Source organism: Chiloscyllium punctatum, chromosome 26 (genome assembly GCF_047496795.1).
Source record: "Chiloscyllium punctatum isolate Juve2018m chromosome 26, sChiPun1.3, whole genome shotgun sequence".
NCBI classification, from domain to species: domain Eukaryota; kingdom Metazoa; phylum Chordata; class Chondrichthyes; order Orectolobiformes; family Hemiscylliidae; genus Chiloscyllium; species Chiloscyllium punctatum.
This window is the reverse complement of record NC_092764.1, coordinates 62,857,774-62,873,831: the sequence shown is the minus strand read 5'-3', so window position 1 is coordinate 62,873,831 and position 16,058 is coordinate 62,857,774. Positions and strand designations below refer to the sequence as shown.

The 16,058-nt window shown below is 43.8% G+C and overlaps 1 long non-coding RNA gene across 2 annotated transcripts; it reads right to left on the bottom strand.

The window, feature by feature from the left end:
- Nucleotides 1-6,096: 6,096 nt before the first annotated feature.
- Nucleotides 6,097-13,217, bottom strand: LOC140496194 (uncharacterized). 2 transcript variants are annotated; one of them, XR_011964209.1, is made up of 5 exons: nt 13,102-13,217; nt 9,805-9,921; nt 9,657-9,699; nt 9,462-9,568; nt 6,097-6,165 (listed from the first exon to the last, which is right to left on the bottom strand). It is a non-coding gene; the product is annotated as an uncharacterized lncRNA (long non-coding RNA). The 2 variants fall into 2 exon arrangements; XR_011964210.1 differs by lacking the exon at nt 9,805-9,921.
- Nucleotides 13,218-16,058: the final 2,841 nt, after the last annotated feature.

Below are 16,058 nucleotides of genomic sequence, written 5' to 3'. Positions count from 1 at the left end.
CCAAGCTTGGTTTTGTTAGTGGGAAACAAGGTTACAAGACTTCTTTGATCATGTGACAAGCAGGTGGATAAAGGGGAACCAGGAGATATGGTAGATTTGGATTTCCAAAAAAACATTCAATCAGGTGAACCATTAAGGTTTACTGCACATTAAATCCTCAAGGTGATGGGGTAATACATGAGCATGAATACACGATAAGCCAACAGGGAACAGGGAGTTGGGATAAACAGATTAGTTACAATCTGGCAAAGTGTAACTAATGAAGTGCCGCATTGAGTAATGTTGGGCCCTCAAATATATATGATCTGTATCAATTATTTTGATAAAAAGATTGACTGTCTTGTCGCAGGACTTCCTGACACTGCAAAGATAGTTTGGCAAGCAAGTTGAGGCCGCTCCAAGGTGTCTGCAAATGAATATTGATGAGTCAAAGAACAAAGAAAAGGCCCTGGAGAATAATATGGGAAAATGTCACTTTGGTAAGAAGGCTACCAATTGGAGAGAGACTGCAGAGTACTTCAGTCCAGAGAGATCAGGGTTTCCTGGAACATGAACCATAAAATATGAGCATGCAGGTACAGGGAGCAATCAGGGAGCAAATGGGATGTTTAGCTTTTATTTCATCGCTGAAGAAGTGTAAAAACATGGATGTCCTGCTACAGATTATTGATGGGGATTGATGAGACAACACCATGAGAACTGTGTAGAGTTTTGGTCTCCTTCCTTCAGGAGGGAGAGAATAGCATTGGAAACAATTTGAAGAATGTTCACCAAGCTGATCCCTGGGGTGAAAGGATTTTATTATGAGGAAACTTTGAACAGGTTGGGAGCATATGGTCATTGGAACTTGGAGGAATTTGGGGGATCTTATTGAAACTGATAAGGTTCTGAGGGGGACTGAGAGGATTGTTTTCCCTTGTAGGGTAATCCACAATGAGGGAGATCACTAATAAAAGGGGCCTCCCATTTCATATGGAGATGAAGAAGAATTTTCCCTTTTGGAGAATCCTTAATCTTTGGAATTTATTGCCTGGATCGTGGTGGAGGCCGGGTCATTGAATATATTGAAGGTTGGGTGGGATTGCTTTTAGACCAAAGAAGTCTCTGTCGAAGGCTCCAGGTTGGAAAGTGGAGCCAAGGCCACAATCAGGTCAGCCCCAGGATTGTATTCAATGATAGAGTGGGGTCAATGGGCCAAATGGCCACCTCCTCCTAATTAGTGTATCCTTTTGCTGGTTTGGCACCAGTTTGGTCATCATCGCTTTTGAGAGCATTTTTAAATAATCAGATATAACAATGTGAGAACAGCTATTTCATTTTGTTTTATTATTGGCAAGTAAAGCATGAAACACAATAGTATGTGGACTCTGTCCGAGCATATTCTCACCAGCCTGCAATAATCAGTCACAACTTGTACATTTGTTTGATACATCAGGTATTCAGATTATTTCAGTGTCTCAACATCCAGCAAGTCTCACACTCAACTCCAATAGGATATGTCTTCCAATGATTAAAACGTCAAAATATAATTTCTCCAACAAACGTGAAACAAGCTTGTTAATGATTTCATAAATTATGTCAATTCTTCTTGGAAATCATTTTTTCGACAGAAAATTACTTTTAATAAATAGAGAAGCACCTCAGCAAATTTGAAATAATTATAAAGTTAAAAAACACACAACACCAGGTTACAGTCCAACAGGTTTAATTGGAAGCACACTAGCTTTCGGAGCGTCGCTCCTTCATCAGGTGATTGTGATGAAGGAGCAGTTCTCCGAAAGCTAGTGTGCTTCCAATTAAATCTGTTGGACTATAACCTGGTGTTGTGTGATTTTTAACTTTGTACACCCCAGTCCAACACCGGCATCTCCAAATCAGAAATAATTATAGTGTGTAATGACAAACACTGTTAGAATGGTGACCATGAGGAGATGGAAAGGGATTATCCAGACAGTGCAGGGACCCTCCTGTGGCCACCCCCCTCATCAATAACTATACCGTTTTGGATACTGTTGGGAGCAGTGACCTATCAGGGGAAAGCCTCAATGGTCAGGTCTCTGTCACTGAGCCTGGCTCTGTGGCTCAGAAGGGAAGGGGGGAAATAGGAGAGCAATAGTGAGAGGAGATTCAGTGGTGAGAGGAACAGACAGGAGGTTCAGTGGTTGTAGACGAGACTCTCGGATGGTATGTTATCTCCCACACGCCAAGGTGAGGGATGTCTTGGATCGAGTCTACAGGATCCCTAAGGGGGAGGGTAAGAAGCCAGATGTTGTGGTACACATCAGTACCAATGACATGGCTAGGAAAAGCGATGAGGACCTGAAAAGTGAATACAGGGAATTAGTTTGGAAGTTAAAAAGGCAGGATGAGCAGAGTAGGAATCTCAGGATTGCTACCAGTGCCAAGGGTGAGTGAGACTAGAAACAGAGAGCGAGTGTAGATGATCACATGGCTGCAGAGCTGGTGGAGGAGGGAGGCCTTCAGAGATATGGATCATTGGGATAACTTCTGGGGAAGGTGACCTGTACAAGAAGGACAGGTTGCACCTGAACTGGAGGAGCATCGATGTATTGGGCAGGAGGTTTGCGAGAGCTCTTCGGGTGGGTTTAATCTCGTTTGGCAGACCCCCTCAATAGCAACAGAGACATGGAGGAGCAGATGGGAAGGCAGAATTTGGAATGGCGCAGAAGTAACAGGTTGTTGTCATGGGTGACTTTAACTTCTCTAATATTGATTGGAACCTCCTCAGTTCAAATCGTTTGGATGGAACAGTTTTTGTCAGGTGTGTCCAGGAAGGATTCCTGACTCAATATGTAGGTAGGCCAACTAGAGGGAAGGCCATATTGGATTTGGTGCTTGGTAACAGACCAGGCCAGGTGTCAGATCTCTCGGTGGGAGAGCATTTTAGTGATAGTGATCAACAACTCCCTGACCTTTACAATAGTCATGGAGAAGGATAGCAGCAGACGGTATGGGAAAGTATCCAGTTGGTTTAAGGAGACTTACAGTGCTATTAGACAGGTACTGGGACACCTAAACTGGGAACAGATGTTCTCAGGAAAATGCACGACAGAAATGTGGAGGTTGTTTAGGGATCAGTTGCTGATAGTGCTGGATAGGTTTGTCCCACTGAGGCAAGGAAGGGATGGTCGGGTGAAGGAACCTTGGGTAAGAAGGGATGTGAAACATCTAGTCAAGAGGAAGAAGGAAGCTCACTTAAGGTTGAGGAGGCAAGGTTGAGGACTCTCGAGGGTTACAATGTGGCCAGGAAGGAACTGAAGAACGGACTTAGGACAGCAAGAAGGGGGCATAAAAATGGTTAAGTGGGTGAGATTAAGGAAAATCCTAAGGTTTTTATCACTGATGTGAGGAACAAGAGAACGGCCAGAGTGAGGGTCGGGCCAGTCAGGGATAGTGGAGGGAACTTGTGCCTCGAGTCGGAGGCGGTAGTGAAGAGCCTTAATGAATAATTTGCTTCAGTATTCACTACTGAGAGGGACCATGTTGTTTGTGAGGACAGTGTGAAACAGACTGATATGTTTGAACAGGTTGATGTTGGGAAGGAGGATGTGTTGAATGTATTCAGCCTGAAACTTTACATTCTGCCTTCTTGCCATGTGCTTTATTACTAACTTTGTAAAATACCTTAGCAAGGTATGACAGACAGGGATAGCACTGGGTTTCAGTGGTTTGATTTGATTAGATTCCCTACAATATGGAAACAGGCTCTTCAGCCCAGCAAGCCCACACTGACCCAGTCCCATTCACCCCTGACTTGGCAACTTAGCATGGCCAATTCACCTGACCTTCACATCGTTTGGATTGTGGGAGAAAACCAGAGCACCCAGAAGAAACCCACACAGACAAGGGGAAAATGGGCAAACTGCACACAGACAGTGGCCCAATGCTAGAATTGAACCTGGGTCTCTGTATTGACAGGCAGCAGTGCTAACCACTGAGGCACCATGCCCCACCATGAATGACATGCACCCACCCATGTTTCCCGTTATCCTGATCTCATTATGGAAAGCCATGAGGCCTGTCAGCTGCTCATTCCAGAATCACAGCAGTTTGCTTCTTGGGTTTCAGCAATGCTGTTTGAGCTGGACAGACATACATCCTGAAGGCAGAACACCGAGACAGTGAATAGGAAGGAGTGTGCACTCCTGGTTCAAGACTGAGAACTAACTCTCACCATTTTTCTAAACAGTTTGGTGCAGTGTAACACTAAGATCGAGGAATGATTTATTTCCTCTTCTTTCTTCACCCACACTCCAAGCTGAGCAGTCATTAAGGTGAGATTGGAATCCATTGACAGTGATAAACAATATAACAAAGGAAGACTGGCTTCAGAGGCAAACCTGTCACTGGAAGATATTCTGGAGGTTTGTTCCAAGCATTCATGATGAAGTATGACATAGAAATTACCAGCTCTGGTTACAAGGTTGTGTTTGTGTCTCTTCATTAGCAGAAACTTTGGAAATTCTTCAGCTATTTGAAAAGTATTCCAGCCACAGAAAGTAATGACACTCGAGACGAAAAAGCCAGGATCATTTTGTTCAAATTGCTTAGAACCGGGAACGTCCTGTAGGTTTTCCTGAAGGCCACATCATCCTGCTGTTGAAGAAAGAGAATATAAATATTCAAAGGAAGCAAACCACTGACAGTATATGTCAGAGCCAATTGTCTTCATTCGCTTGACCTTGACATGAGCTTGAAATACTGACACGCCTTTATTCATAATGGCTTTAAGATACAAGTTTCTGACAATAAAAACAACAATTGGGAGAGAACAAGTTGGGTTAATCTGTGAGAGACAGGAATTTAGAATGATTATTTGTCGAGAGTTGAGTTTAATCTGAAATCCTGATTGTGAGGGAACAGGCCTACACCTTCAGGCTACATCCTGTACATTGTGGCAGGTTTGAGGCTGTGTCAGAGGTGAGCTGGGAATTCCAGCAAGTGCAGCACCCTTCACATTAACAGACCCTGCCTTGTCTCAAGGCAGCAATGGGGTTGGTAATGGGCCTCACAGATACCCAAGTACAAGAGTATAAACCCACTTTGGTCGAGCTCCCCAGCTGTGTTTCAGTAGAGGCCCAGGGGATCTTTTCTATCCACCTGAGAGGGCAGTGAGGCCTTTGATTTAATGCTTCATCTGAAAGACAGCCCCTCTGCCACTGCAGCACTTCATTTACACTTCACTGAGGTACCAGCATCGATCAGGTGCTCAACTCTCCAGAATGAAACTTGAAACTACAACCATTGATTTGCCACAATTTCAACTTAAAACACTTTAACAAAGGCAACATTTCACTTGCCACATCATCGAAAATTCAAAATAGTCAGTACTATTGGCCACGGGTGAACTGATTGAAGTCCCTTTCAGGAGGGGAGTAAAGTCAAGCATCAGCTCCTATGAAAAGCTAAGACTCGGAAGACAAGTCCATGAGAGGAGCTTTCATGAATAAATGAACAATTTGGGAAATAAACCTAAAGGTTAATGTTTTAGATTCTTTCAGTGTTTAGGTGTGAACATCCTGTATGGATTTTCCCCTCATACACCCTGTGAATCCATATTCTAATTACTTCGACCCAGCCTGCAGTTTTCCATCTGCTCACATCCAAGAATACAAAGAATTTCAGGCTGGGATTGCAAGGTTTGAAATAGGGATCATCACATTGGAATGTTCACAGTGAAGTTCAGGAGTTGTTGGCAATTCAAGACAGCAACATTTGATTCAACATTGTCCCTTCTCCTCGTCAAAGGTTTATTAATAGGTGATCATTGCTTTGGGTTTGTTATTATACTGTTCATTGTGTGAAGAAACTCAAATAATCAAAGCGTACACCAAAATCAAAGTAAAACGTGGAAACTAGTCACTTGATCCAATCAGTTTGTATTAGCGTATGTGCATGTAGCCTGTAATTGATTGAAAGAAATAACAATTCAGAATGAACAATGTGTAAATGTGAAACAGAATGGATTTGCAGCAGAAATACACTTCAAAAGGAGAATGACAGCCTTGAGAGCAGATTTTCTTACCTGATTGTCTCATAGCAGTGAACTGTAATCACTATGAAAATGATAAAGGTCCCAACAATAATCAATGCAATAGAATGTGTCGATGAAGCAACATCTGAGGCATCGTCACTGTGATAGTCCTTTGAGAAAGAAAATTCGAAATGTTATTATATCAAAGCACCATCAAGGATCTAGCCACAGGTCCACCATATTTAAGGGCTGATCACAAAAATCCTGAAGGCCGTTAGAAATGTTTGAAAGGCACTTCTGCCAATTCATACCTTAACACAAGGCTGAAAGAGGAGAGGTTGAAGAAATAACAGGAAAAAGGAAAATGAAAGGAAACATGAAATATGGACAAGACGAAAGAAGTCCCAGTCTCCAGTACAACATGCATCACTGGTGCAGAGGGAAATTTCCAATACTGGCTGTACCAGCCTTCAACTGCACAGTGGTTGTAGGTGCCCTTGTAATCCACGCTGCATTTAGCTCCCAGAAGACAGTGTCCCATGGCTGTGAGCAGCTGGAGATGTTTGTGGATTGTGCCATCTTGCAGAGTCTGTCAAACCAGCTTCGTTGCCAGTGGGTGACCCTGTTTTCTTTTCACATCAGAATTGAGGCAGTTCAGCCTCAACCAATTATTCTGAATGTTCCTTAAAACTCCAGCTCCCACCCAGCTCCCATTCAATGTGCAGAAGAAACCGAGGTCTAAAGGATCAGAGAAATATCTGTCAATCAAAATGGAGCAGCTGGACAAAACAGCGGAGTATTAGAAACCAGGATTGTTGAAGTCCTTTTTAATTAATTGTCTCTGTTCTATTCTGTTAAATCTACATCAAATGCCGCCTAAATTAAGGACATTTCATACACTGGAGAAAGAGACAGTCAAACCAAAATGGACATGTAGCAATTCAAAATGAACCCTCAGAAACCACGATTTCTGTAAAGGTGACAAACAACTCCAACAATTCGGTCTGCTGTGTAATGGATTACACATTTCCAATCTCATCTACATCAATGATCATGGCATGTTGTACTGTCGGCAAAATGACAGCTTACAGTCACCTGTTCTGGGTGAGAGAAATGTGCACTGGGTATCTAGACTTTGCTTTGGGATTCTCTCTTGCCTGATGCATTTGGAGACATCAAAATTTGTGCCGTGTTTTATTTTGGCGCTGGGTTGGCAAGAGGTTCTGGGAGAAAACTGCCTGCCCTTGGATCATTCGAACTTGAAATGCCTCGACCTTGACTATTGCCAACTTGACTCTTTCCTCGGCTCATCAATGACAATGTCTGATCCCACAAGGATGGAGAGAGTCAGGTGAGTGAAGTGGGTCACAGGAGTAATTGCAGTGATTTCAATGGCAGTGTAACAGAGTAACAGCAAAGGGAGCTGAAGGACACAGCATGCAACACATAACAAAGTGGCATCACAGAGCAAGGCAGATCAGCGACTCACAGGGAAATGTTTCAGTTCAGTTACTGATAACGTCATTGTGATCAAGAAATCAGGTCGAAACAAATTAAGTTGAAATGGAAAGCCTGGAGGGAAGGGAATGGGAGCAGTGGGGATATAAAAGAATAGTGTGATATCAGCACAAGGGGAGGAGGAGCAGATTCCAAGTAACTGGGACTATTTTTCAACTAAGGCACAACCCTCTGTCTTTCTGGTACGTTTATACACTGTGCACTGAAAAAGGACACGGTGGGGCACCTCCGTTGTGTTGAGTACACACCCTGTAGCACGTGACAATCCAGGATGCTTCACGTGTTGGACAAGGTATTTTCTAATGAACCTGTTCAGAATTGTGATGTCACTCCTCTGGAGCAGGGAGGACTTGAACCCAAGCCTCCTGCCTCAGGGGTAGGGACACTACCCACTGTACCACAGGAGCCCTCTTGTGCTGGACAATCACGTACACAGGAATTATCACCGTCTGGAGCAGCTTGAGCTTCAGAGCGTGAGCAGGAGCTGACATGCTGCAGTTTAAGAATCCCCGAGCAGAGAGGGAATGAATGACTGCCGAAAGAGAACCAGGGAGGAGTCCCAATGCATCTTTCTCTTTGATTGGAGGTGGGTTTGTGAACTGGTGATGGCAATGCCAAACTGTGAGCATCTTGGTGACTCTGTTTAGGGAAACTCCGATAAAATTCCGAATGATGACAGTGGAAGTGCAACCACTACTTAAGGGAATAAACATACATTACTGTAACCACAGACACCAGGGTGGTATGTTGCCTCCCTGTTATCTGGGTCAGTGATGTCACTGAGCAGCCAGGGACCACTCTAAGGGGAAAGAATGATATGGGAGACTGGGCAGAAAAGCAAGAACCCACAGGATCCAAGAGCACGGGACAAATTGAATCTGAGCTGTTCAATGATAGGAAGCAAAGGGGAATGGGCAACAGTGCTTTTGTGATTGGGAGGCTGTTTCAGTGGGGTTGTGTAAGGCTCTGTCCCTTACTTTACTTGGAAGGTATTAATGATGTAGGGACAGGATTCAGTTTGCAGATGTTTAAAAATGGATAGTGAGGAAGAAAGCTTCAGGCATCAGAGAGATTACCACTGAGCTGGGAGAAAACACGATGGAGAGAAATGTAAGTAGGGAATTGGAAGAGGGCAAATGGGTGAGGGAAGAAACAATAAATAGTGGAATACTGAGCAGTGTGAAGGAATAGAGAGACTGTGGAGCACATGTTCCCTGAGGTTACAAATTAGGTCGATCAGCTGCAAAGAAGGCCAATGGGATTGTTGATTAACCAAGGTGTAAAATATAGCAGCAGAGAGCATCAGCTCAATCTAGGGCAGACACTGGTGGAGTCCTGCACACAACACCATTTACAGGGTTACTGGAAGGATTTAATCACAGACAAAATGTACACAGAGATTGACAAAGATATCACCAGGAATAAAGAACACAAGGACAGGTTGGAGAGACCAGGCTTTTTTGGGCCAGGGAAGGTTGAGGAGAAATTTAATTGAGATGGACAATGCAATAGGCGCTTGAGGCAGAGTGAGCCTGTTTCCCTTGGCAGAGAGATCATTAACCATGGGGTAGAAATTTAGATTAATTTGTGGATGAATAGAGGGCAGTTGAGGAGAAGATAGGGATCTGGAACTCACAACCGAAAAGTGTAATGGAGTCAAACCCTAATTATGTTCAAAAATGAAAATTGGATATGATTGTAATTGTTATAATTTACAGAGCAGCTCCTGGAAAGTGGGATTGATTTGGGATAGATCCCTCTCGGTACACACAGACGTGATGGACAGAATGGTCCCCATCTGTGCTTTCAATGATCTATGTCTCTCTGCTTCCCTTTCATTCCACAATGAAATTGTATTCAAACCACAATGAGAGGACAGATTGATCACAGCATGCTGGAGATTTATTGTTCCAGAATAAAACACAGTATTTGATTGGATCATTCGTACCAGTAAGACAGCGAAAGAGGTCAAGTGGTTGCACTTGCAGGTGATGTTGTGAAGCTGACTTTCTGTCGTACAGCCAGACTCACTCCAGATGCCATGACTTGTGCTCCCTACAATGAAAAGTTAGAAAATCAGAGGTGAGCCATTACTCCCCAATTCTAGAGCTAACAAATTTTGTTTTATCAAATGTTAACTCACCTTTCCTGAAATCCCAAAAGGCACATTTTCCACTTGAGTTAGTCTAAAATGGAATTGATTTACATCATAAAGGACACTCATTCACTTAAATAACTTATTTGTTCAGTTGCACAACGATGAATGAATGAATGTTTGTTTTTTCTCTTACCGGCAAGGTTGTGTTCTGGAAGACAATGATCACTGGGTCTGTGAGGTTTTCAATGGTGACATTGACTACTTCTATTCCACTTACTAGATTGTTTAACACAGTGCTGTTATTGTCACTCTGGAGACAAAGAACAGCAAGAGTAGTGTATACTTACTGTGTATACTTTTTACAGATGGGACAGTGTACTTTAAACAGGATTAAATTTGAATAAATTCGTATATACAACCCTTTTTGCAGAGACTTGGCCTTATTGGTATTTCAGTAAGTGAGGCAAAATAAGGAGCATTTCTGAATGGTATGAGTGTACAGCCAGCATGAAACTGCCCACCCAAACAAGGCAGAGGCAGCTTAGGTTTGCAGAAACATGTTTGGATTCATTTGTCAGAATGTCCTCACCAACATATGGGCAGCACGGTGGCACAGTGATTAGTACTGCTGCCTCACAGTGCCTGAGACCCGGGTTCAATTCCCGCCTCAGGCGACTGACTGTGTGGAGTTTGCACATTCTCCCCGTGTCTGCGTGGGTTTCCTCCAGGTGCTCCGGTTTCCTCCCACAGTCCAAAAAGGTGCAGGCTAGGTGAATTGGCCATGCTAAATTGCCCGCAGTGTTAGGCTCAGCGGTAAATATAGGGGAATGGGTCTGGGTGGGTGCGCTTCAGCGGGTCGGTATGAAATTGCTGGGCCGAAGGGCCTGTTTCCACACTGTAAGTAATCTAAAAACATTCCAAAAGGCTGATTAAAACTTAATCCTCATATCTTCTTTACAACTTTGAACACATTGTTTATGATCCGACATTTGAAGGAAGAATCTCTTCCTGTAATGAGAGGCTGTTCATCCGGGGCACTGAATATTGGAAATAGAAAAGTTCATGTTGTGTGGATGGAAGTAATCTCCTGATCTCTGTACTGGAAAGGAACACTTTGTCTGTGACTGCCGATGTTCCAGTTTACCTGACATCAAGTTAAAACTGGAAATGGTTTTACAATCCATGGATTTTCCGATGGTTGTAGCACCTTCACTTCCATTTCAGTATTTACTCCAGGTCTCCCAATGTCAGCTATTTTCCCAGCTCGTTAAAGCTGTTCCAACCCATACTGCCCAATTCTTTTACAATTACAGAGGACTTCCCAGGATATGAGAGATTGGGAGAATTGGTGAGTATGAACTGGCCAGAGTAGAAAATTACTGAATGAAAATGGAGCATATAAGGACAACTAATGTTTGAAAAGTCAAAGTGATGCAAAAGATGAAATAAACAAAAACTGAAAGTATTGTTCCTGTTGGTTCCTTTGTTATTTTTATTTGCTGGAGACTGGTATTCTGGAAGAAACACCAAGCTAATGATGGATCAATATACTGAGTACTTTGTGTCCATTTTCACACAAGAGGAAGCAGACAAAACACCAGTAATAAACAGTAAACCTATTAACTAGGAGCAGGAGTAGGTAACTCAGCCCCTCAAGACTATTTTGTCGTTCAACTGATCATTGCTGATTTAATCTCTGCCTCAACTCCACTATCCTGCTCTCTCACCATAACCCTCTAACCCAGCATTACTTAAACATCTGTTACTCTCCTCCTCAAATTTATTCAGTCTCCCATGTCCACTGCATTCTGGAATAGAGAATCCCATAGATTCATGACCCTTTGAGAGAACAATGGATGAATGAAGGGATTGGGGTTCTCGTCAAGAATACAAAAGTATTATACATGAGATGTAGACAACTGGGATCAAATGATTCTTATGAAGAGTATAAAGAGGGTAGGAGCATTCTGAAGAGGGAGATTAGGAGGTCAGAGAGGGGTTATGAGAGCCTTGGCAGATAAGGTTCAGGATTCTCTAAAAACATGAACAGTAAAAGAGGAGCTCGATAGAGAATCGGGTCCCTTACAGGTCAATGAGGTTCTCTCTCTGTTAGGAGATGGGAGAGATACAAAATAAATACTATGTGTCAATCTTTTACTGTGGAGAAAAAAGATGGTGGCTAGGGAACTCTGGGTAAATAAATATTGATGTGTTGAATACAGTTCACATTGCAGAAGAGGAAGTGTTGAATGTCTGAGAAAACATAACGTTAAATAAATCTCCAGGACCTGATCAAGTGTATCCCAGAATGCTGTGGGAAGTGACGGAAGAAATTGTGGAGCCCATTCAGAAATATTTGACTCATCTGTCATCACAGGTGAGTTGCTAGAGGACTAATGTTGTGCCTTTATTGAAGAAAATTGCTTGGAGAATTGTGTTCAAGAGTCAGGGGGTCATGATGCCGCTATGTAAGACATTGATTGGGCCACACAAAGGATTTTGTGTTCATTTCTGGTCGTCAGTCCAAAGGAAGGATTAGAGGCTTCAGAAAGAAGAGTTTACAAGGATGCTGCCTGGATGAGAGGGTATGAGCTATAAGGAGAGGTGAGTAAAACTCGGAACGCAGGAGCTGAGGGGAGGCTTCGTCAAAATGTACAAAGTTAATGAGATGCATAGCTAGGGTTAACATCATTGTCCTTCTGAGCAGTTTATGCTCTCAAACCCAGTGTTCTCCTGCTATAACTTCAATACAGCCCAGAACTAAAAACTACTTAACGAGTTTTGTAAATTGAAGGGTCAAATGTGATGTTCGTACAGGCACACAAGCCCCCATACAAGAGGCAAAATACAGTTAAGTGGCAGTCTAAATGATTCATGTAATTTGGTAGCTTTTCCTTTGAGTGACAGAGTGAGTGCTGAAGCTGTGTTCTCTCCTGTTTTCAAGTGTGGGTCTTGTGTCTTAAACAGTGCCACAAGTATGGCAGTGAGCTTACACAGGTGATCGAGGTCAGTGAATGTATCTTCAAAAGGACATTTCCCCCCAAACACACCACTCTCACCACACGCTGCTCAATGCACCACAGCCATATCACCCAGCAGTCCCTGGGGACTGGGACTCAGACCAAACATCCAGATACTGCACCTTGTGCTCATGCAGAACCCAGTGAGGCCAGACCCTCACCCAGTTCCTGCTGCTTCCACAAAACTCCAGCTACTCGGTATAGCAGCCCCATCACACGACACGGTACAATCCAATCACTGGGACATTTCTCTCTCTCTCTTGTTGGAAAATGTTGACCATGAGAGTATGAAGCAGCGTGTATGAGCATAAACCTGCTGTCCTTTCTTGCATCCCACTCCGAGGCACAGCACGACATTTCACGTTGTTAACTTCATAAATGTAGCGATTACTTGATATAATATAATCCGATTGTTATTTTTCAATGAATTAACTTGCATTATACTTCAATGTTGATTCTGACTACATTACCTGGAAAAGTTTTGTATTTCCATAGATAACAAAAATGATTCTCGATATCAGAACATTTGGCTGTTCCTTAACCTTGTCCAGAAGAGTTGGAGGCAATTCAATTTCAACCTTTCGGGCTAAGCTTCAGACATTTTTCTGCTGGATCTGTTTGAATGAAACAAGGTAAATCAATTGTTTATTACTAGCCCAGCTGGTGATAATACTGAACCAGTTAGATTCCAGAGTGAAACCTGACTTGATTGACTGTAAAGTTTATTTTTCCAGTTTGGGTTCCATGGTGATCAGTCACTGAACATATTCATAAGAGGTTTCTCATATTCTTTTAACTAAGAGCAGAAGTTTAGCATACAAACTGGAAAAACCAACAACATGATATAAGTGAGACGTTTTGGAAGTATTCAATCATAAACAGCAAAAAGACCCATGAACCCATTTCCACGATAGTATCTCTCAAACAGACTTAACCCCCTGTGAACTGTCACTCCGGTCAATGTCTTACTCAACTGACAAGCTCACCAGGGTGACATTTACACATTCACCTGTGATCTTTTCTCCTTTTCTGAGATACCCAGACACTGACAGACTAAGAAATGCTAAGGGAGTTTTTCTGCTCTGTCTACCTGTTCAGCTGAAACAGCTTATGACATTTTGTTCGCTCTGATGGTCTGGGGACTGTCAAAATTAAACTGCTCTTTTACTGGTATGTATTCTTTTCTTTCAAACCTCTCCCTACCCTCTCTCCAACTGTCTCTCAGTCTGTCATGAATCTTAAATTGGTAAACACTCCAAGTGGCTCACCTTTCTAACTTGGAAGTATTTCACCATTACCTCATTATCACTGGGTCAAAATCCTGGAGCTCCCTCCCAATCCCATTGTGGGTCTACCTACAGCACAGGGACTGCAGCAGTTCAAGAAGGGGATCTCACCACCACCTTTTCATGGGCAACTCGGGATGGGCAATAAACGCTGACCCAGTCAGTGACACCCACATCCAATGGGGGGGAAAAGAAACAAAGAAACATTGTCCAATAGTCTTTCCATCAGGTGACATGTTTGGGTGTTTAGCTTAAGCACATCATTTCATGGAGAGGTCGTTTTGATCCAATGCTTCACAGAACATTTTTCACAGAACTGAAAATCCATTTACCTTGAGAGTCCAAGATCCCTGATAATAGCATATTGGGAGCCTTTATCACAGTCTGTACTCTGAAATATCAGGAACAATATGCTGAAGGAAAATAGGTGGAAAGGCAACTTGTCAGAGGGAGATCAACAGTTTATACAGAAATACTGATCGGTTCAGTGAGTGGGCACAAAGTTGGTAAATGGAGCAGAATGTGAGAAAATGCAAAGCTGTTCATTTTGGAAGGGAAACCAAAACAGTGTCATTTAAATGGAGAAACCCTGCAGAAAGCTGCAACACAAGGGGACTTGGGGAAACTTGTGCACAAAACACAACAAGCCCACTCACAGGTGCAGAAGGTAATCAGGAAGTCGAATACAATATTGGCCCTGATTTCAATGGGGTTGGAATATAAGAGTAGGGAAGTCTTACTGCAACTGAACAAGGTGCTAGTGAGACCACATCTGTAGTATTTTGGTCCTCTTATTTAAGGAAAGATTACATTCCGATGTAATCTGAGGCAGTTCAGAGAAGGGTCACTTTAGGGGCTTGACAGTGTAAATGCTGAGAGACTATTTCACCTCATGGGAGAGTCTAGGACCAGCAAGCATAGTCTCAGAATAAAGGGGATCTTCTTGGAGAAAGTGAGGACTGCAGATGCTGGAGATTAGAGCTGAAAATGTGTTGCTGGAAAAGCGCAGCAGGTCAGGCAGCATCCAAGGAGCAGGAGAAGCAACGTTTCGGGCATGAGCCCTTCTTCAGGAATGAGGAGGGTGTGCCAAGTGGGCTAAGATAAAAGGTAGGGAGGAGGGACTTGGGGGAGGGGCATTGGAAATGTGATAGGTGGAAGGACGTTAAGGTGAGGGAGATAGGACGGAGTGGGGGTGGGGGCGGAGAGGTCAGGAAGAAGATTGCAGGTTAGGAAGTGGTGCTGAGTTCGAAGGTTGGGACTGAGACAAGGTGGGGGGAGGGGAAATGAGGTAACTGGAGAAATCTGAGTTCATCCCTTGTGGTTGGAGGGTTCCTCGGCGGAAGATGAGGCGCTCTTCCTCCAGCCGTCATGTTGCTATTGTCTGGCGATGGAGGAGTCCAAGGACCTGCATGTCCTTGGTGGAGTGGGAGGGGGAGTTGAAGCATTGAGCCACGGGGTGGTTGGGTTGGTTGGTCCAGGAGTCCCAGAGGTGTTCTCTGAAACGTTCCGCAAGTCGGCGGCCTGTCTCCCCAATAAGAGGAGGCCACATCGGGTGCAGCGGATGCAGTAAATGATGTGTGTGGAGGTGCAGCTGAATTTGTGGCAGATATGGAAGGATCCCTTGGAGCCTTGGAGAAAAGTAAGGGGGGAGGTGTGGGCGCAAGTTTTGCATTTCTTGCGGTTGCAGGGGAAGGTGCCAGGAGTGGAGGTTGGATTGGTGGGGGGTGTGGACCTGACAAGGGAGACACAAAGGGAGTGGTCTTTTCAGAACGCTGATAGGGGAGGGGAGGGAAATATATCCCTGGTGGTGAGGTCCATTTGGAGGTGGTGGAAATAGCGACGGATGATACGCTGTATATGGAGGTTGGTGGGGTGGTAGGTGAGGACCAGTGTGGTTCTGTCCTGGTGGCGATTGGAGGGGTGGGGCTCAAGGGCAGAGGAGTGGGAAGTGGAGGAGATGCGATGGAGAGCATCGTCAATTACGTCTGGGGGGAAATTGCAGTCTTTGAAGAAGGAGGCCATCTGGGTTGTTCGGTATTGGAACTGGTCCTCCTGGGAGCAGATGCGGTGGAGATGAAGGAATTGGGAATATGGGATGGCGTTTTTACAGGGGGCAGGGTGGGAGGAGGTGTAATCTAGGT